Below are 21,181 nucleotides of genomic sequence, written 5' to 3'. Positions count from 1 at the left end.
AGCTAATTTTTGACTGGAAGCACTATAAATATAGCAGGATGAACATTTATACTGTTCAGATGAGGATTTCTTCTAGGATCAGTGCAAGAGTGAGAGAGGCATGAAAGATGTCTTGGTATCCTCATGTATATGCCACTGAGCTTTCCATGCCTTGATATTTTTTGCCTTTTTTTACAGTTTACTTGGCTTCACCCATACTGACCTTCAACTTGCTCGCCCCCTCTCAATGACCTCTATCTTCCTATCCTTTTTCACTAATGGACCCAAATCCTCCCTGTCCGGAAAATCTTGCTTTATTCTGAATAAACTGCCCCTTTCTCTCCAAGGCATTTCTTAATGACTTGGAAGGAGATTTTTTTATAAAAGCAAAAAGCTGAAAAAAAAAATCCCTAGGGGAATCTGCTGTTAATTCTCAATGAATTCCCATTGAGGCTCTCCATCTATCCCCATCTATCCCTTTTTGGCTCCTTTCAGAAATTCTAGTCTCAGTCCTAGAGGGACGTGTTATAACTGTTACTGTGTTGGCTTTCTAGTACTTTTAAAACAGAATGTAATAGTCACTAACAAATGGTCTTCGATAAGAATAATATCATCCCATCATATCAATATAAAACAAAAGCAATTCTGTAGTAGCACCTCACTGTGTTCTCGCTGTACCTGCAATGGGAGATCTTTGCAAAAGCAGACTTAGCTTCTACTCAGCACATCTAATCCTTTCATTGCCAGACTCCATTGATCTCCTCTAGTCAGATTCATTTGTGATCAACATTTTCATGCCACTTTGCAAGCGGTCAGCTTGAGGGGTCTGGGTAACTGAAACTTACTACACCTTAAACAGAGAAGAAGTGCTATCCACACAGGGGACATATGAGGAGAGCAGATCCCCAGATCCGCTGCTATAAAAACGATGCTAATCCCTTTGTGCTTGTCTTCCTGAGAACATGACTGGCTAGCTGATGACTATAGCAGTGGTTTTACAGAGATAAGTTCTGAGTTATAACTTGGAAGGAGAAGATTTGTATCAGGTTGAGTTTTGTTTGTAGGAAATAAAGTATTGCTTCCAACTGGTATCTTCTAATTCACCGTGAAACCCTCAAAATCCAGCCTAAAATCCAGCAACCTCCTGACAATGATGATGACTGCTGAGTTGTAGAGCTATAGGCTGCTTGCATATTGATCTGATGGTAGTGGTCCATCCAGTTCTTCTGATCTGGAGGTCACTTGTAAGTACAAGATTTACTGGGTGTGGCTACATTGCAGGCTGCTTCTCAATATGACAAATAAGCCTTCATTAGGGGGTTAAATATCAAAGTTAATTCGATCAAGGCCACTGCAGTGCTACTGAGTAGTCAGCAACACCCCTGCTCAAAACCCTCATGGAAAACTTAAGGGCAAAATTTCACTATTCTCTTGGATTCATGGATTTGGAGTGGTTTCTTGACGGTGGGAGTAAGAGGTAGGGTTGGACTGTCCCTAGGATCATGTCACTGCTCCTAAATTTTGGGTTTTGTTTGTTCTTTAAATGCACTTCAGGGGAATGGGTCTTTCTTGCCAAACTATCTGAGAGAAACCTGGACCCACCTAAAGCCAGTGGGAGTTTCGCCAATGAATTTATTGAGACCAGTGTCATACTTTGAGGACTGTAACTGTCTCAAAATCCTCTTGGATCTGTTCTTATTACATTTGATCAGACAGTTCCTCAGTTCCTGATAGAGAAAAATGAAGGAGCTAAAGCACTTATCCTTCCTGGATCTTCTCCAGTACCAATCTTGTTTTAGCTTCCAAGAAAAGCATAAAATAATAATAAAAAAGAACACTCTTCTCATCTTCTGGACAGCCTCTCAGCCATCTGTCTGTAAAAGTACTATGTAGAAGCTTAAAATGTGACTTTTTTTTTTCTTTTTCTTTTTCCCCCCACAGGTAGCTTAGCTTATGAGCTCAAAAGTAATTTTCCCTTGTTGAGAGCAGCCACAATATGGAGACTTTCCACAGTGACTCCTCTGATTTTGGGGGGAGACTTTTGTTCTACTGAAGCTGAAGGAAATATTCAGCACTCTCTTACTTCAGTCATGTAGGTGCCTCAGTCATGATACCGACTATGAATGTACAGAAGTTAGGCACCAACCTCTTAATTGCTTGTGTTCGAGGAGGGGGTGTCAAATTTACTTCTGTGCAGACAACCTAAGCAAAAAACAAATCTTTGTCTTCTGTCAGTTACATTAAATATAGATTGTGATCAGTAAACCATAAACTGTTGAAAAAAGTCAGGACAGAGAATCAACCAAAAGTGTGAATTAAACTATTCAAATTCCTTTTATCAGCTAAATTGGTTTGGACACTCTTGTGAGAACTAACTCTTTGTGTGTGTTTTTTTTTTTTTTTTTAGTTCTTTTGGATAAGCTGCAAATAGCCTGAGAAAAGGCTTTCTCATAGTATTTTGGCTATTCCCATTCTAGTCCCAAGAGGCACTGGGCAGTGTAAAAACAAATATATAAAATAAATTTTAAAATTGGCTAAAAGCTCAAAATTGAGAGATACATGATGAGAGGGTTGAGAAGAGGGGAGAAAGTGGAAGATGAGGTAATTATTTGATCTGAGAGGGCTGCCCTTTGCCTCATATAGGAAACAAAGATAGTGGTTGACAAGACCATAAAAACGTAAGGACAGCCCTGCTTAGACCAGAGGCTTGTCCAGCCTGGTATCTGAGCAGCAGCAGATGCCAAGTAAAAGGACGAGAAGAGGACAAGGATATATTTGTGCTTCCCTGGGATCTGTTCTCAGTGGCTTGTATTTTATGACTTTCTTGAGCCACAGACATCATCCCTGCATCAAGCTGTTTTGGAGACAGGCTGTGCAGGCCCTTTTCATGAAGGTGCAGGGAGACTGTGGGTGCTCTCATGTTCCTTCTACCTGCAATTTGGATGACACCTACCAACAGCTTTGCTATAGGATAAGCTGTATATGAAAAACGTATGAATGACTTCAATTGCTTTAAGCTGGTCTTTCCACCTAGAGCAAAGTACAAAGCTCTAATATCTTATTAGTGAAGAGTACCAAGCAGAAGCTTGGGTGATCTACGTGCTGGTATAGAGTATAGAAAACAAAAGCACTGGAAGGAACGTGTGAAGGATGGATGGAAAAGCCTACAATTTACAGCTACTGTCAAAAACAGCTCATTTCTCTGGGCTTTGTGAGCAGTGGTGAGACCAATGGCAGCAGGGAGCTGACTCCAGGAAAGAGGTGTCAACACAGAAAAACACAGCGGCTACAACAAGGAAAAAGAATTATCTCTCAGGAAAGTGTTTAGTCAGGCTCACATTTGTGTGCATCTCTCCCACCAAGTGAAAAAGGCAGCCTGGTGTTAACCACACACCCCGGTGTCACCGTGAGCATCCTCCATCTGTTCAGTCAAGGCTGAGCTTCGTGAGGCAGAGAAGAAGGGTAGAAGTATCAAGATTGCTTAATCTTCCAATTCTTTTATTTTCCAAGTGTTTATTACTGTGTAATACATACCCAAATTGTAAAGGACTTTATTATTACTAAAATAGAAATCACAAAAAGTCCTGCCATTAAAAAAGAGGCAACATTTAAGTCACTAGTGTTAAAAGTGTAGTTTCTACCCTGAAGTCACAAGCAATCCCTTCTACAGAATGACACAGCACAGCAATCCCTTTGCTGCTGTAAGCAGGAACATGGTTGAAGACTAAACAGCCATAAGAGGTGCTGCTTCTGCCCTTGCACAGCTCGCTCAAGAAGGCAGGAGACTGAATGAACCCCACGGAACTTATAAAATGCTGCTCAGCAACACAGCAGGGTGTAGGGATCCTCCCAGATAAATCCTCTCCTTCCTTTTTTATGCTCAGCAGCTGGCCAGCAGGGATTATTAACTTCATTAATATCTCATGTTTAGTTCGAGCTTATAAATAGAGCTGCAATTATGCATGTATGTGGTCTCTGCAACTAAGTGTTCTTATCGCTGTTTCGCTCTGCCTTTCTTCTCCATTCCCTCTGTTTTATTTGCTTTTTATGTCTGAATTTAAACTCTAAGCAATACAGGTCAGAAAGATTTGTTTGTACAGTTAGCATGATAAGATGATTTTGTTCTAACTAGAGCCATTGTAATACACATTTAATACAGATAATAAACACTATTTATGGATATATATAAATGGTTACCAGTTGTACATTAAAGCACTTAGCACTTATGATACTGTATGATTACTGCTGCTTCTTCATGAATAAGAACTAATCTGTATTTGGATTTCCCTTGCTTTGTGTGTTGGGGGGGACGCTAATGATATAAATAAAATAAATGGCCAGAAATTATTTTTATTATTATTATTTTTATTTCTTGGATATGAAAAAAGAAAATAAACTAAATGTTTTCAGCTCTGTTTCCCTCATCAGGGAAATAATGAAAAAATGCCTGTGACTTTGGTATTCTTTATAAAGTGGATAGTGGGTCATCTCACTTTGCTTGTGCCCTTTATTTGTCTGATCTTCTCAGAAAAAAAAGATATTCACATTTCCCACTATATTATAAGGTCTTGTTATTTGTTGCTGTCCTGCTCCATATAAAATATAAAATAATAATTTTGTCACTGAAAGAACAACTTTATAATATTTTTTTTCAAATGAGCAAACCCCACTTCAATAGCTTAATTATTTTGTGATTAGTTTTTAATACTTAGTGGCAGAATGTCAACAGGGCAGGAAAATGCTTGGAAAGTGGATGGAGCTCTCTTAAGCAGAGAGAGGAATTTGATCTGTGCATTCCATTTCCTGGATGAAAGCCCTAACTGTGCTATCAAAGGGTAGAGCCTCTTCCCGCATTTCATAAGTCTAACTGCCTTCCCCTTCTTCTCACTGTTTTGGAAAAGTTAGCTCCAAACTGAGTACAAGGTAAGTCGTTAATAATATTTTACAGTGATTCATATATATTTGAGAAGTAATACTTTTCATTAATAACAACTTTTCCATGAATTGAATCTACATGAACAAGTGATTTGGGGATCAAAAGCATACTTTGTTGCAAATAAGTGACTCAAGTGGAAAAGAATCATCCAGTGCAAACATAAAGTACAGAAGAACTTAATTCTCTCTTAGCTACCAAGTTTTCAAACTGTTGTTGGACTCCATCATTTCATACTGCAGATCAAGCATGATGACAATGTTGCAGAAACGTTGCTAAACAAATATTTTGATGTCACGAATTTAAGATGGGAAAAGTTTTATACAAGACAGTAAGGTTTAACTGCATCTATTTTCTTTATAGAATCATTATTCTATAAACCCTGAGATTTTGCAGAAGGTCTCTGATATATCCCATATAAATATTTCAGAGAGTCAGAACATGTTGTTATTTTTCCCTTTATAAAATGGCAACCAGGATGCAGAATTCGACTAATGAGGCCAGAGCCAAAAATCTCTTGCAAGCAGTAACCCAACACTTCCTATTTTTAAGAGGGCCTGAAATTGTGACATGGAGTGTTTGATATTACCTCAGGGTGTATTAAGGGTGTATTCCTGCACCCGTTCTTTTGAAATCAGACAGAGCACGTGAGCAGAATTTTAGGCCAGCTTGCAGATGTCTTTATATAAGCTTACATTTCTTAGAAAAATAAACAAAAAAAAAAAAAAAGAAAGAAAGAAAGGAAAAGACATCATCTGTGTCTGTACAAATAGCTTGCTTCATTGCTGAGCTCCAGAAAGTGATTTAAAATGATTTGTATTCTTTCACAGAAGTCATCAGCTCCCTTAAAACTTGAGTCCACCACTTGAGCTTTGCTTTCTGCTATTACCAGACCAAAGATGAAGGATGAAGCTCTTCTTTGCCCCATGACATAAGAAGGAGGCAGGATGCTGGCTTCACAGGACGCGTCCACTTCTCACTGACACGAGATATACACGGCCCTGCTCACTGCCTCCTCCTCCTCCATCCCTCGTTACACTAGTTCCAGGGCTCAGGGCTTCAACAAGCTGTGAAAGTGTTTGGAAGTGGTCCTGGAAGGGCTGGGCTGTTGAAGAAGTGCTGTTCCATGATGCTCAGAAATAGCACAGTTTCTTATCGTATCTGTGTTCTGCTGAAATGCTGCAGACGCATTTCTTCCTTCTGTACATATCTGCACAAATTCAATCTACTCAAATAATCAGAAATATCCATTAGGCATGCATATGTCCTTTGGATTAATGTGGAGGTGGAAAGGGAGAGGGAGGTGGATTGCTAACGCTAGAAGAATACCGGCAATCTTACAGTGATAAGTAATAATTGACTTTTCAGTAAGTCAGACATCTAATTCCATGGTTTTGTAGATTTAAGTGTAGCTTAAATAGCATTTTTACTTTCTCAAAGTAAAATTAACAAGTAATTTTTAGGAATTAGCACAATAATCATTAAGGAAAAGTTTAATGGAGTTTAATTAGCATAAAAATGGGAGGCAAGGTTATATGAACTAAATAGGTTTATGAAAGAAAATGTAAAATATAGAATCTGAAGAGAATGAGATCATCATATATAATTTTAAGTAACACTACAAATTTCAGTAGATAATTATATCTCTAAAGTACAGTTCTCTGGGAATTTTTAAATATATTTAGAAATATTATTACTGTCACTTCATAAAGGATAGAAGTGTTCAGAATGGAATTTTTAATGACTAAAAATGTTGTGTGCATGGCAACTTCTCTGAGTTCAGTGGCACAGCACAGATCTAGTGACTACTGTTTGAAACCCTAAAGCATAAACTAGAGATTTAACCAAGAGAGAGGGAAAACAAAGAAGAGCTTTCTGTGCAAGACCCTTGGAACAATGACAACAAGAACAACAAGAAAAAAGCAAAGATTGCTTTCTGGAGGACTTCAGGGGTGTTAGTTTTCCAGATTCAAGAGAAAAAACCTTATCTGCCCTTTTCTAAAGTTTCCATCAAACTTGGGTTCACCATTGCCGTCTTCAGGAAGTGTTGAGCACATTCAATCATTTATAGAACATATTTATGCATGACTATAAGGCTCTTAAAATCTAGGCTGTGATTTTTTGTGTATTTTATTCTTCCTCAAGAAGATACTCACTCTTTCTTCACTCTGTAACTTGCCAATTTCAAATGAAACAGGAGTACACAGAAAGAGATTAACTGAATATTGCTTTATAGCAATAAAAGGAAACAGTTCCAGTATCTTGTGTGATACACATCTGCAATTACTATTTAGTAAAGAGTGCAAATATATAGCAAATGAACTGATTTGCTTGTTAAAAGCCCATCAAAGTCATGATGATATGACAAAATGGCTCTAATGGACTCTTACCTCTATAACTGTTCTGACAGATATTAATATAGACAGAATTGTATTTTCCATCTCAGATTGCTTCTGAGCTTGCTTACAACAATTTTATTTTAAAACTTTGAAGAGCCTTCATTAGAAGAAAAATGTTTGGGACATGATACAAAACTAATGCATTATTAGCAAAACCTGAAATCTTGAATCTGTGGGAAGAGCATGCAGAAATCCACACTGAACACTTTGGTGTTGTTAACAAGATATCTACCTGTGGGACAGCTATCTACTGGTGTTATTTCACCTGTTTCACAGCTTGAAATGACACCACAAGTTAGCTAAAATAATGTCTTGGTCATAAAGTCAAGCTCTCAAAGGATAAGAAACACAGCAAGAGAGATTGCAATTGCCATGTGCCTAGGTGCTATGGTGAGATCCAGGAGATCTAGACCTCACACACTGTTGTAATGACTGAACTCTGGTTCTTGCTGGACTAATGTGCAACCACACCTGAGGAGGCTCATCCCGTGGTGAGGTGGCTGCTAAGGGCAGTAGTTCCCCTTTTTTGACACCACTGACAGTGCGCTGGATACGCGAGGCAAAAGGCATTCCCAGATTTGCCTTCTGGCACCTCTGAAGTTATAGTTGTATAGTTTGAATTATTGGATAACAAAGTGTGTGTTTGCAACAACCTGCCAGGTGATGGGACCACTCAAGCAAAGGCTTCTTTGGAGCATTGGAAGTGTGGTTGTTTTGTAGTTTCTTTTCTTGGGATTTTTGTATTTAGTACATTTTCTATCACTACAAGAATGACTCCTACATCTACAACAAACAACTTTTTAGAAGACCTTCCTTTTTGGAATACCTTCCAGCATCACAACTTGACTGGATTTTTCCCAACTTTTCAGAGCTTGATAACATCCAGATCTTGTATTCAAAGACATGAATTTAAAAAATCAGAACACTCAGATGTTTTTGCTCTAACATGTGCTGAGCATGTGCTCTCATCTTCACTGTGTGCAGAGATCCAGCAGAACTTGGATTTAGGACTCAGAGAACAAACTGCAGTGACAGTCAAATTTTGTTTGTTTACGTTTTAAGAAGCAACAAAAAAATCCTAAAGCAACAAGAGAGGCTTTTGAGGCACTGATCCATACAGCTACACTCCTAGGATTAGAAAATGTTTCAAAACTAGAGTTCCAGGCAGCTGTGCAGTGCTAATATTAGGTCAGAGTGTCTAAAGAATTAGATAATATTGGTACGGCACCAAAGAGAAAGAGTGAGATGAAAAATGAGGGAGCTTGTTTATGCTCTTTATAACAAGTTCATCTGTGCAGCGTGGTATGTAGGGTTGTGCCTGCGTGGCCTGGCTGCACAGCTGGGCATGGCAGGAGCAGGCACGTGCCCCAGCCGGGATGCAGGGACATCCAAGGGCTAGTGCTCCACTCACACAGGGAGCTGTGTGCACAGGGCAGGGAGCATGCTTAAAGCACAGCTGTTCCAAGGACTACCACTTCAGAGCAGCAAAAACCCCATCCCTCAACGTTAATATTAACCCCATCCCTCTTTTTGCCCATAGTTCTTAAAAGCAGGGATTTGTGCAGTGCCCAACAGTGTGGAGACCAAGGTGAGGGTCCTCACTGGGACCACTACATGCTGTAGTGGTACCCGTAACAAAACGACGTGCTATAAAGCTCTGCCGAGTCTTTCTGCAAATGTTTGGCAACATTTGCAAATCACTAATAACATGTCCTAAATATTTAGGGCTTCCATGTGTTTTAAGGTCAGAGCAGATGAAACACTGTAGTACAAATACAAAAGGAGTTTGTGAAGGTCAACAGTTTTGAAAATCAGGTTGGTTTTATTTAAATGATTACACAGGAAACAAGCTCTTCTTGTCCTGTCTTTCTTCCCTGTAGTTTTGTGAGCACAGCCTAGAATAGCCAATAGGCTAGATTGAACATATTTTTAATTCTACCTCGTGCTAAGTCCGTATTCAGGGCTATTGAGGTGTGCACTCTTAACACAGGAATAACCTGGGGAGCAGTCTAACCTGGCATGCCAAATCTCTTTAAAATTTGGTTGGACAGTAAGACAGACTTTTACAGATGAGTCGTATCATGCTTACTGCTGTTGTTATCTCACATCTGGAGCTGGTTCCCTCCTCTGCTACTTCCCCTCTGTCCCTGCAAGTGCCCTAATTAGCAGCTATCGGAGAGACCAGGGCCTGGGAATTTCTCACCCCACCAGTGAAGCTCTGGGACCTTGTGGAAAGTCAGGCCTCATGGGGTAAGAATCAGTGAGGGACCAAGTGTGGGAAGGTGAGTTTTCCACAGGGACTTCTGGCCAGTGGGAAGGTGAACGCTGCCCCAGGGATGTGTCCCAGATGGAAAGTGTTTAAGTAAAATGCAGCACATGGAGTTGGCCTTTGTAGACGAGTGCCTCAGTCAGTGGGTTGGCCTTCATCTGTGATTTGACATCACTCTCCCACCTTATTTCTGATCCACTGATTCTTTAACGACTTTATATGGCTTGGAAAGCAGATTAAGTTCCTCCTGAAAGGAGAACTGAATGTGGGTGTTTGCTTGAGCTTGTGCCCTGGCTGCTAAACTTCTGGATAGATGTGGGAGCTTCACCTGTAATTTAAGAGCAAGAAGCAGCCAAATTGGATCTTTCAAGACCTCTTAGACCAAAATGGGGGCAACAGATAAAGAAATTTCTGAATCTGGTATGGCCTCTGGGGCAGTATATGAGCCATGCTGCTTAGCTGCATTAAGACCTGGGACATCCCCAGAAGCAAACTGCCATGTGGCAAGGGACTATGAGACAACAACTGAGAATCTGAGAGGTTTTCATCCCTCCAAGGCTGATTAATGGCTGAATGGGAGCTTTGGGGATCACAGCTTTGTCCTCTGCATTCCACCCAACAGCTTTATTATTTTCTTGTAACTTTTATTAGTGTATTGGCTAGTCTTTTATCTCTTTGTGTCTCAGAATTTCATCTGTGAAACCAAGAGGATGGGCCTACTTTCACCATCAGCTGAGCTCTGGAAGAAAAGATATTACAGGTTGTGAGTCATTATTGTTGTCATTGGGACCACATAATTAAATTAAATGCTTAAAATAAAGCTGAAGAGGCATTCTGAGAACAATATAAATCAATTCTCTCACTTAAATGGTGGTAGCCAGAAAAATATTTTTGGTTCATGCCTTTTTTATTTACAGTAGTTCTTTTTATGCAATGCCATATACTGCACACATACAGTTTTACATTCAAGTACAAAGCACCCAAAGTCATGCAACTTTAGTTGCTACATTAAAACTTCATGGAAGTTCCGTGAAATAGGTGGCTGGATGAGAAAAAAGGGAAAACATCTATCAACATCCCCACCGTTGACAAGAATGCAGTATAAGTTCAGGCTTTATGATGCAGAAGAGAATCGATGAAAGACAGAAATGATAGAAATGTTCCAACCATGGGAAAATCTTCGAGGGGAACTTTCCCTGATTAGGCACTGATGAATTTATTCATCAAGATTTTTCTACCATATGAGTTACCTCATATCTGCACTCACATTCTTGCTTAAAGGAAAACACAAATCCTTAACTTTTTTTTTGTCTTAACACGACTTATTTTCTGATTAAGCCTATTTAGATTTTAAAATTCTATGAGCCTATATTTTCCTCTAGAATAAAGGTTCTGTAGTTTGTTTGCTAGTTTGGAAACTAGGGTTGTCTGTTTTAGCAGTACTTTTTTTAAACAATTGAATCAATTACATTAGAAGGTTAAGGAAAATCTCAGCTCTCCCTGTAGGATTTGCTCTGCTAGATAATGTAAGCTAAAATGCAATTTCCTCCCTCTATAGTTGCAAGTTTTAATGAAGTAGTGATTAAAAAAACCTGTACCTTTCTTATCCTAATATGGGAAAACTCTAAAGTCTATCTGTAAAAACTGGCAAAGCAGTGACATATGTTAGATCAGAAATGATATCCAAGACCTAAGGCAGTGAAATTTGAGCTATTTGGAATGGAAAAGATTTTCTGTCATGTTAGATAGAGCCTTTAGGTTTTCTTTGCTTCTTATTATTCTTTACTTAACTCCAGGACCTGTCTAAGCAGTTTTTTTAATATTCAGTATTCCTCACTTTTGAACTGAGGTATTAACAGCTTGTAACAAACATTTCTAGTTTCTCAGAATAATGATCCACCAAAATAAGATGAAAGTTGATATTTATGGCCTTTTTAAAAAAGTTAAAGAGAAAATTGACATACAAACTAAATCCCCAAACCATGCTCTACTCACTCAAATTCCTATTTTTGCAAAATTTTGGCAAATGGCAGAAAACGAATACAGCAGTGGGTCACAAAAGCCTCACAAGCTTAGGAAACAAATACAATTTTTGTCAGATGACCTTCGAGAAAGTGGTCTTCAGATTTATAGTTTGTCCAGATAAACTCCATTTTAAATCCTAATATGGGAGTTTATAGGAGAAGTTCAAAATGAGAACTTTTCTTACTTAAAAGGCTGAGACCCCAGCTGACATATACTTTACTGCCTATAACTGAACAGATGTTTTTCACCACTGTCAGTAAATGAAAAACATTTATGAAGAAATGTCTATGCAAAAGTAGTCTAATAAGACAATTTCAAAGTAACACTCAAGTAAATGGAACTAAGAAAACAATTTTTATTATTATTTCAAGCTCAGCTGGTATGCAACCAAAATCATCTTAATCAAAACTATGATGACAGGGCATTTCAAAAAGCATATGCCTTTTTTTTTAATCTGGTAGTTTCAAATACTTTGTTTTCATATCTTGGTGCATTGTGAGGTGGGAAGTGGTAAAGAACATTCTACAAGCTGGAGTGGGAAAGTGGGGGCTATTTTACAAGCCAAGTTCACTCAAGTGCAGTTTTCCTACTTTTCGTTCCACCTTTTTGAACACTATGTCATATGAGCACACCCAATGTTCAGTCTTTGTGAGGAGCAGGGTTAAATGGACATTCCTAACGCTTACTTGGTTAGGAGAACAGGACACAGCACCTCTTGATGTACCATCCTTGTGCTGCCAAGAGCTAATAAGGAGCATCTCAGCATCCCTTTGAGCTCTATCTGGACTTGGGCAAGCCATGCCGCAGACTGCAACCGACTGCCAATGCAGATTTTGTTTTGGGAGTAGCAAAATATTATGGGACATTACCGATATGTGACGAATCTTTGAGCTTCTGTTGTAAATATTATTTTAAATTTGAAGGATGAAGAGACTCCTGCTCTGTATGAGGTGTACAGTGTATGATTGATTTATGGAATAAGTGGTGCAGAAATGAATTTATTTACGAAGTAAAGCACCAATTTAAATGGACCTTTCTGTGCTTGCTGCTTTGTGAACACAGTGTACTGTAGACTTGGCTAATGTAAACTGCTAGCTGCTGTTTCTGCCCTTTAATACGTGCTTCTCAGGTTGATATGATTGCAGCTTTCCATTTCCTTAAAATTAAGTGGACAAAAAAAAGTGTTTAAACAAACATCTGACTTTGTTAAAATGGCAAATATAAGTTCATAAAACATATGCATGATGCTATCAGTAAGAAATAAATGTTCTCCTTAAAGTAGTAAATAAGGTTTGCTTGTTTACTACATGTCTACTGGTATAAATACACTTATAAAAGGTGCAAGAAAAATCCAAAGCATAAATTAACACTAAGATTAACGTGAAAAAGTAAAGTAAAAGGTAGAATGTTGGTGGCTTATCTGTTGCCTGCCCTCCTCTGGTTCTTTTTTTCATCCACTTCCTGTTTCTTCTTAAACATTATTGGTAGACTTGAGAGGAGGTAAATAAATGGGGTTTATTTGCCTTATTTGTTGATCTCCTAGGGAATCACTGCTAACCCCAAGTCCTCTGCAGCTGCAGGCTATGATGCTGCAGAAGATGCTGGAAAAGGAATGTGTCTTCTTCCTGCTAAGTTCTTTCAGGGTAACCAGAATTGCAAAGCTACATTTGCTTGTAGAAACTGTTGGAACATAAAAAAAAAAAATAAAAAAAAAAAAAATAACACAATCAGGACTTCCTTACTGACGTAGTATCCTGACGTCGACAGTGGTCAACAGCAAATGTCTAGGGAAGAGTGGAAGAACAGGACAACAACAGCTGATCTTTCATGATTGCTTTCCTAGAATCCAGTGATTTGTGTCAAGCACTTCCTGAGCCTGCAGTAACTTCTTTCTATTAAACCCTCTATAGGTTTTTCCTCCATGAATTTACTCAAAGCTTAACCTGTGCAAACTTTTGGCAAGCCCAACATACTCTGGAAATGTTACCTGTGCAATGCGTGAAGTATCTCCCTTGCTTATCTTTAGCTTGATACTCTAATTCCATGTCCTCTAGTCTTTGTATTGAGTCTTCTCATGCTAATGTGAGGAGTTATTATTTCACTCTGGAGTTCCTATAATGCACGTTGGGAACATCATTGTCAGACCTGGCAGTTCCTGTTCTTTTTGTCTATTTGTTCCATAACATCTACCAAAATCTTGATTAGCGACAGATTTTAGTGGCACAACGTGCTTATATAGAAGACTCTGCCATGGGAAGCTCTCCAGACTCCATTGTGATCACAGGTACAAAGAATCTACTTGTTTTTTCTTCTACAACTTCACATTTAAAATGTTAAAAATTCAAGATGATACTTTAACCCATGATGTTTAGGGTCATCTCACCTGACAGAAACTGGTGGGTTCTGGTAACTCTTGACTGTCACCCTAGAAGGCTTTCCATGTTTGATCATTCCATGAACATTTATTATTTTGCCATTCCATGAACCAGAATCTTTTTCTCTACCTTGTGACCTTTGTGTTAACTTTGTGAATTTGATTCCTCCCTTATGCATCCTTTCTATAGTGTCATATCTGCATTTTTCCCCCCAGTATTAATGTAATTCAAGTACTCCCCTTAGCAGAATGGAAAATCCTTCATATCATAGAAACAGAGATTTTTTGAGAGAGAAAAGTATAACATTCATTTTCAGAAATGAATGTTACTTTTCAGAAATAACAGAGCAGATCTTAGTATTCAAAGTTAGTTCAAAGTTAGTTAGGCCTTCATATAGACCTTCATATATTCACCAAATATTGAATTCCAGGTATTCATTTACTACTCAAGTAGGTAAGCATCATAGACTGGATAGTGGAAGATGCAGAGGAAAACAGGAGGGAAATTCCTCCAATACAATGTAGTGAGTAGTGAGTAGAAAGTGGATAGATAGGAGTGCAGAAAGACCAAAAGACAGAACAACAACAATGATAACAATAACAAATACTACAACAACAACAACAACAACAAAGCAGTGAGGATATGAGTAGGTGAAGCTTTGAATCAGAGCCCTTTAATTCATGATTACACCACAAGCACAACACAGGTAGGCAGCACGTGATCATGAACTGCAGCAAAAACTTACAGTATGGGTGAGTTGGGGTATGTTTGAGTAGCAGAAGAGATAATAACATCAACCAGCATGTGCAAGGGGCAGGAAAAGAGGAATGATAGAGATGTAAGACACAGCTCTGGCCATCACTCACTGACAGACCTTAGCTCGATGTAGGAGGAAAAGCTTTTATCTAAAGTAAGGTGTGACCACCTGAAAAGTGCACAGTGAATAGATTTAGCAAAAATGTCCACAGAAAAACAAAACCCTCCCTTATTATGGGAAGTTTTACATAAGAGGGAGGAAATCTCAGCTGTCTTTTAATATTTCCATGCAAGAGGAGATGAGATTTTTGCATACAAAGGTCAGACCACAAGTCCTTGTGTAACTATAAATGTATTATGAATTAAAATAAATGAGCTGCTGACATGGGGAAAACTGTAAACTGTAAAAAATGATTTTTACATTAAAATATACTTTTTTTTGTAAATTAGTAAATCCAAGTTTTAAATTTCCTTTATCTTGAGCAATTGATTTTTTAAGTCTGGAACATATAGGCTTAGCAGTGCATGAAAGCTGGTGTTTGCGTTTGATCTTACCATCTTTCATGTCCTCCTACAATAATTCTAGTGAGTATATGCAGCTAGTTCAAGTATAATGTAATTTGCAGCTCATTTACTTTAGAGCAGAGCAGTCCACGCAATCAAAAGTTCTGGGATGAAAGCTGTTTGTCACATAAAAAAATACCAGCATTAAAGGGTTTTTTTTCTTTTTTAACCAGTTGGCATATGCAAATGCATTATGAAAAGGGGAGAAATGTGGAATGAATGGTAAGGGAAAGCATGCATTCTGCATGTTCTTGCTATGCTCTGTTTAGATATTTCAACATTTCGTAATTTTGATCCAGCTTAAAGAAAAGCTTAAAATCTTCCCCCTTGCAATTGCTTGTAACAGAAAGATACCTTCTGGGTTTGTTTATTTTATTCAGAATTTTTTAAACTGCTTTGTGTCCTGTGTCATCACCAACAACTGTGAAAGGAATATATAAAAACCCATCAAATTTGAAAAAGTAGCACGTTACCTCCACTCTACCCATTTTGCTCCAATGTAAATCACTGCACAAGGAGCAAAGCAATAAAGACTGAGTACCACTGTTTTTCCAATACCTGACCTTAATTTTAAATCCTGCGCCTGGTGAGTCAGTTTCTGTCTGCTATTCTGACATTTGTCCCCCACTAATCATTCTGCACAATTCCATTAAAAATAGTATATATTAAAGCAGAGAAGTTGCATCTCTCAGGATTAATTTCTCAGTTTCCAGCCTAAAATAGCATAATGTCTGGGGAAAAAAATGAATTAACATCTAAGCTCAGGAGACTTAGCTAGCTAATTGCTAGTTAAATTAGTTAGTGTGTACCATTCCTCAACATATGAGATACCACTCACTATGTTTGAAGCTGCTATAAGATATTGTACCATCATTTCTCTGATGATATAAAATCCAACCAGCTATGTGCTTGCCCCAAAAGGAGCAGTGTGATTTATAGAAATTTTAGGCTTGAACAGTATTTATACGGTTTCATAGACAAATGCTTCATTTTGTTCCCAAATGGAGACACTGGGACTACTGCCACTGATCTCAAAGGGAAGAGGATTGGGCCACAAACAGAGCAGTGAGGAAAACTAGGTAAGAATTGTTTTCCCTGAGGGGTCAATGATTCCAGGGTTGAGTATCCTCAATATTCACGTCACCTACCCAAATCCCAAAACACTCAACTATCTCTGTAGAATCAGAACAAGAGTTTTCTGAGTTAGTTCTCAGGCTTTGATTAGAACTTGATAAACAAAAATTCAGGGAATATGGAGCAAGATCCTGCCCACATGCATTTTTCCAGATTTCAGCAAAATGTAAACATCTAGGGTCTGGAAGCACTTTATTAAATCTATTCAAAACCAAAATTGGTAATATTCATCTTCTGAGTAAAACCACAGTAAGTAATGACTTTTCTCCTCTCCTCTCCTCTCCTCTCCTCTCCTCTCCTCTCCTCTCCTCTCTTCTCCTCTCCCCTCCCCTTCCTTTCCCTTTTCTTTTTCTTCTTTTTCTTTTCCTTCTTCTTCTTCTTCTTCTTCTTCTTCTTCTTTTTCTTTTTCTTCTTCTTTTTCTTTTCAGAATGAATCTCAATGAATCTCTCTGTTTTTCACAGAGCTTTCTGGATCCTGAATGGGTCAAGGCAACTAATCTCTACAGGCAGACAGAGCACCCAACATTTTCTAACATTTCATGGTGCAGACAGGTGCCTGCTCACCAGGCTGCCTTTCTTCACTCACTAACACCTCTATTCCCTGCTCACCATTGCCCCACTTCTTTCTGCTTTTCAGATATTTTAGTGTTCACTGTTGGCACCTGAAGTGGTTGGTATTGATTTTCTCAGGGAACATTCCTGTGGATTACAGTGGCTTGTTTCTCTCAATATACATGCCTTTAATCCTCCTATTATGTGGGAAAATTCTTTGTACAAATTTTATGAATCCATTCCTGATTGTCATGTCATTCAATTCATATTTCACTGTACTCTTAAGCCTCACTTATTACTTTATGTTATTGAATTTTTCTCTTAATGGAGACAGCAATTTTAGACTCTTTAAAAGTTTGATTACACTAAAGATGAAATTTCCCCTTCTGGTCTCCTGGGTAGACTTGAGCTAAGCAATATAAATCAAGTCCTGTATTGATAACTATATTAATCTCGTATCTCTCTCTCTCTCTCTCTTTTTCTTTCTCTCTTCCTTTCTGTGTATCCCATTAGGGTAATGGTTATTCAAAGTTCTTGACAGAATGATACTTTGAATCTCTAAAACATGCTAGGCTTCAGTCTGCTTTCTGAGTGGCAAAAATAAAAGCTGGTGTAAACAATACTCCATCATAAGGACACAAAAACTAATGCAAGTTACCTTAAATATTCACTGCATATTTATTTGGGTCTATTCCAAAGTTTAAATTCATACAGCATTAGCACTCAAGCTTGTGACTATATTAATGCAATTTCTTCCCTTCTCCCCTTGCCAAGATTAGGGTGACCTGGACTTTTCATCTTTTTTTATATCACTCTTTAGAACAAGTCTTAATTTTCCGCTGTTACTGGAGAAGAGCCCAGTACAAGGGTCCTGATACAAATATGCCCAGATTACAAAGCAGAGAAGATGCAGATTTTGTATACTGGCCTAAAATCTGCCTTGTACCAAGAAAAGGTTTCACTGAGCAAAAAGCTGTAGAAAGTAAAGCTTAGAAGAGAAATTCTGCCCTCTGACAGAATGTATGAATTTTTGAAAATCCTCAAATGGAAAATTTTACCCTAAAGCTAAATATTTGTATTTCTTAAAAAAAAAAAAAAACCTTTTTAAAATGAAATTTTCCATAAAGGCACTCATTCCGTATAGAAAACGTCTGTGTGTGGGTGTCAAAAAAAAGCCAAAATATCTCAACAAATATTTTGCCAAGGAACAGTAACTTTGATGCAAAAATTTGAAGAGGGACTGTCCAACACAAAATAGGGTATGGGTCTGGAAAAGACTTTGAGAATTATAAAAACGTCCTGTCGGTTATTGGTACACAGAACCATTTTACATAATCTTTTTCACAAGGTTGACCAGATTTTATCTCAAAAAATAAATACTTTTTCTTGCCTTCACTATAAAATACTCATCTAGAACAGTTACCTGGCCAGCAATTCCTACATTTCCTCTCATCAAGGTCAATCCACTTGCTTTTCTGCCAAATTTAGTCTAGCTGGGTCCATTCTTTGGTGACATTCCATCCTAGTTGATGTCTTCCCAGGGGACAGCTTATCTCTGATACACCTAGATGTTCATTCCTACCTCTGCACCTGTTGAACTCACCACCCTCGAGTGGGGATTGCTAAACCTCCACACGATGCTCCAGGTGAGACATGACCAGTCTCCTGTGCTTTATTTAGTATCATTACTTTTCTAACTCTACAGCAAATCTCTCTGCTGTGTGTCCTAAGGCTGTATTTCTTTTCCACAGCAATGTCATGCTCATACTCATGTTTGCCATGTACCAGTTTTCACACAGGTTTTCAATTGTTGCTCTTTAGTTTATCTCTAGTGAAAATCCTTGTTCGTAGTTCTTTGGCACGTGACCTTCCACTCTGCACTATCAAATTTACACTGTTTTTCTTGTATTTAATTTTCAGCTGATCTGGTTCTGTGAGATCCCCAGACCATGCTCGTTACTGAGAACATTTGAGTCATTAGCAAATTTTAGATTTTTTTTTCAAAATAAAAATAATTACTGAAAATATCAAAAGAGGACCCCAGCCTTGTCTTTGAGGACTTCACTGTTAACTTCCTTTTATCCTCCTGTTTACATTTCAGCATGGGCTATCAAGTCCATTTAACCCCATTTTTAAATACATAATAAATGTTGCACTAAGCCTCATCATTTTAATTTTAACTAGTGATTTCTGTGGCAATATATATGTAGGTATAGTCTACCTAGGGTAAAAATGACCCCAGGTAGACTTAGGTGACCCTTGTGCCATATTCAAACTGAAATCTTCCCTACTACAGACATCTCCTTAATTAAACCATTTAAAAGTCCAGAGCTCAGCATACATAAGAAAACAAGTAATTATTTTACTTCATTTCATATAATTTCTTTGTATTTCTATTCTGCAGAAATACATTTTGGGATAGCTAAACTATTTTTAAATTGAAGAAAGATCATTACAAATCACTGTAAGTTTTCACACACTGTGTGGGAATTTCTGGCAGCTGCATACCCTTACTTTGCTGGTCAGGAATATGCACTTTTTGGATGTATTTAGTACGTTGCCATTAGTAGCAGTTTTGCAGACCATTAGAAAAAAAGGAACAGTTTTGGAAGCAATTAGTGCAGCAGACACTGTCTTAGCTATAGCCCCTTCTTTGTGCCTCAAGACAGTATGGAAGAGAAAGGAAAGGGTGAGATGGCACTTAGGGATGGCCTGTGCTCGTGTACAGCATTGCTTCTCTGTCTAAGAAACAAGTACAGAGTTCAGGAAGATTATGTAGACAAAGGATGACCTCTAATGACTGCAAAACTTCAAAACAAGTAGGAGGATTTCACTGAACATCTGCTGGAGCTGCAAATGAAGTCTATTGATGAGAGTTTCTCTTGTTTACTCAAAGGAAGCGTATCATCCTCACCTCTGACTTTAACTCCTTGGACTTTTGCTGCAGACGGGTCAACTGTTGCACTTGTCCAACTGGAGCGCTGGGTTTCTCCCTAGGGCAGTATTGTAGGCACCAGGAGCCGGGGGAAGATTTGAATTCCCATTTGCATTAGTAGGACACATTTCGTTTGCCCTAACTCTGGCCTGGAACATACAAAAGGCCCCTTCACTGTTGTGCCCCAGTCTGATCACTGGAACAGGCTCCATAAGCTCACCCGTGTTAACAGTTCAGAGAAATTGATGATGCTAAAATTTAGGGGAATTTTCATCCAGTTTCTCTCACTGGATGGGTATATAGGGTACAATATACCATATACAATATCTAATATAGGGTACAAACATGAACATTAAAGGCACAAACAAAAATCCCCTTTTTCTTGGAAACCCTCTTTTTGTTTCCATAGCTGATTAAAACTTTCCCTAGACATTTAGACTGCAGGGGAAAAAAAAAAAGCCTAAAAAGCCTAACCTAATGCAGGACGACAGTACAGTGTTCATTTGGGAGATTAAGATTATAAAGTTAGTGTGAAGAGCAATCCTTCTGTGCTTAGTGCATTCTGCACAAAGTCAGAGAAAAAAATATCTCTGAGGTCTAGAAAACTAGACTAGAAACTCATAAAATAACTTGAGCAGGTCAAGAGATAGCCACTCCTGAAAGAGACACTTCTAAGTCTAAGATGATTTGTGCACACGCCTTAAGTAAAATCCTTGCAAGTTTTTACACACTGTTCGGAGATTTCTGGCAACTGTATGTTAGACATTGTGTAAACAGTAAATGTTAGATGATTGAAGAAAAGAAAAACTTCTAAACAATGAAAGAAAGGCTTTTTTTTTTTTTTACTTAAAATGTATGACAAGAACATGATTTATGGAGGAAATACAGATTGTCAGAACATCTTGAACTACATGATTTAAATCAGGATTCATCTTAAGAGGGCTTAAGACAGTACAGAAAACTGTCAGCTTCTTCTCCAGGGTCCTGACCAAAAGTCCTATTGGCTACTTATTCCACACAGCGTGTGCAAGAGGAGTCCAAAGAGAGATCTGGACAGGCAGAAAGTCCCTGTAACTGTTGACTGCACCGACATGTACCTCTCCTTAGTAGTCTCAGTATTTTTCCAATAGTTGAAACTGGAGCAAACTTTTTGGCTGCTATAGGAGCAGAGTGCTTGCAACACCTTGGCACTGCTAGTCACTATTCCTCGCCACTAAGCTTCCCATTTTCATTTCTTATATATAGCCCCTTTAGGGCTAT

The sequence above is a fragment of the Tinamus guttatus genome, unplaced genomic scaffold (assembly GCF_059628265.1).
Source record: "Tinamus guttatus ecotype Peru unplaced genomic scaffold, ASM5962826v1 Tinamus_guttatus_pri_ptg000225l, whole genome shotgun sequence".
Lineage (NCBI taxonomy): Eukaryota > Metazoa > Chordata > Aves > Tinamiformes > Tinamidae > Tinamus > Tinamus guttatus.
The sequence above is the reverse complement of the archived record's forward strand: the minus strand, read 5'-3'. Positions refer to the sequence as shown.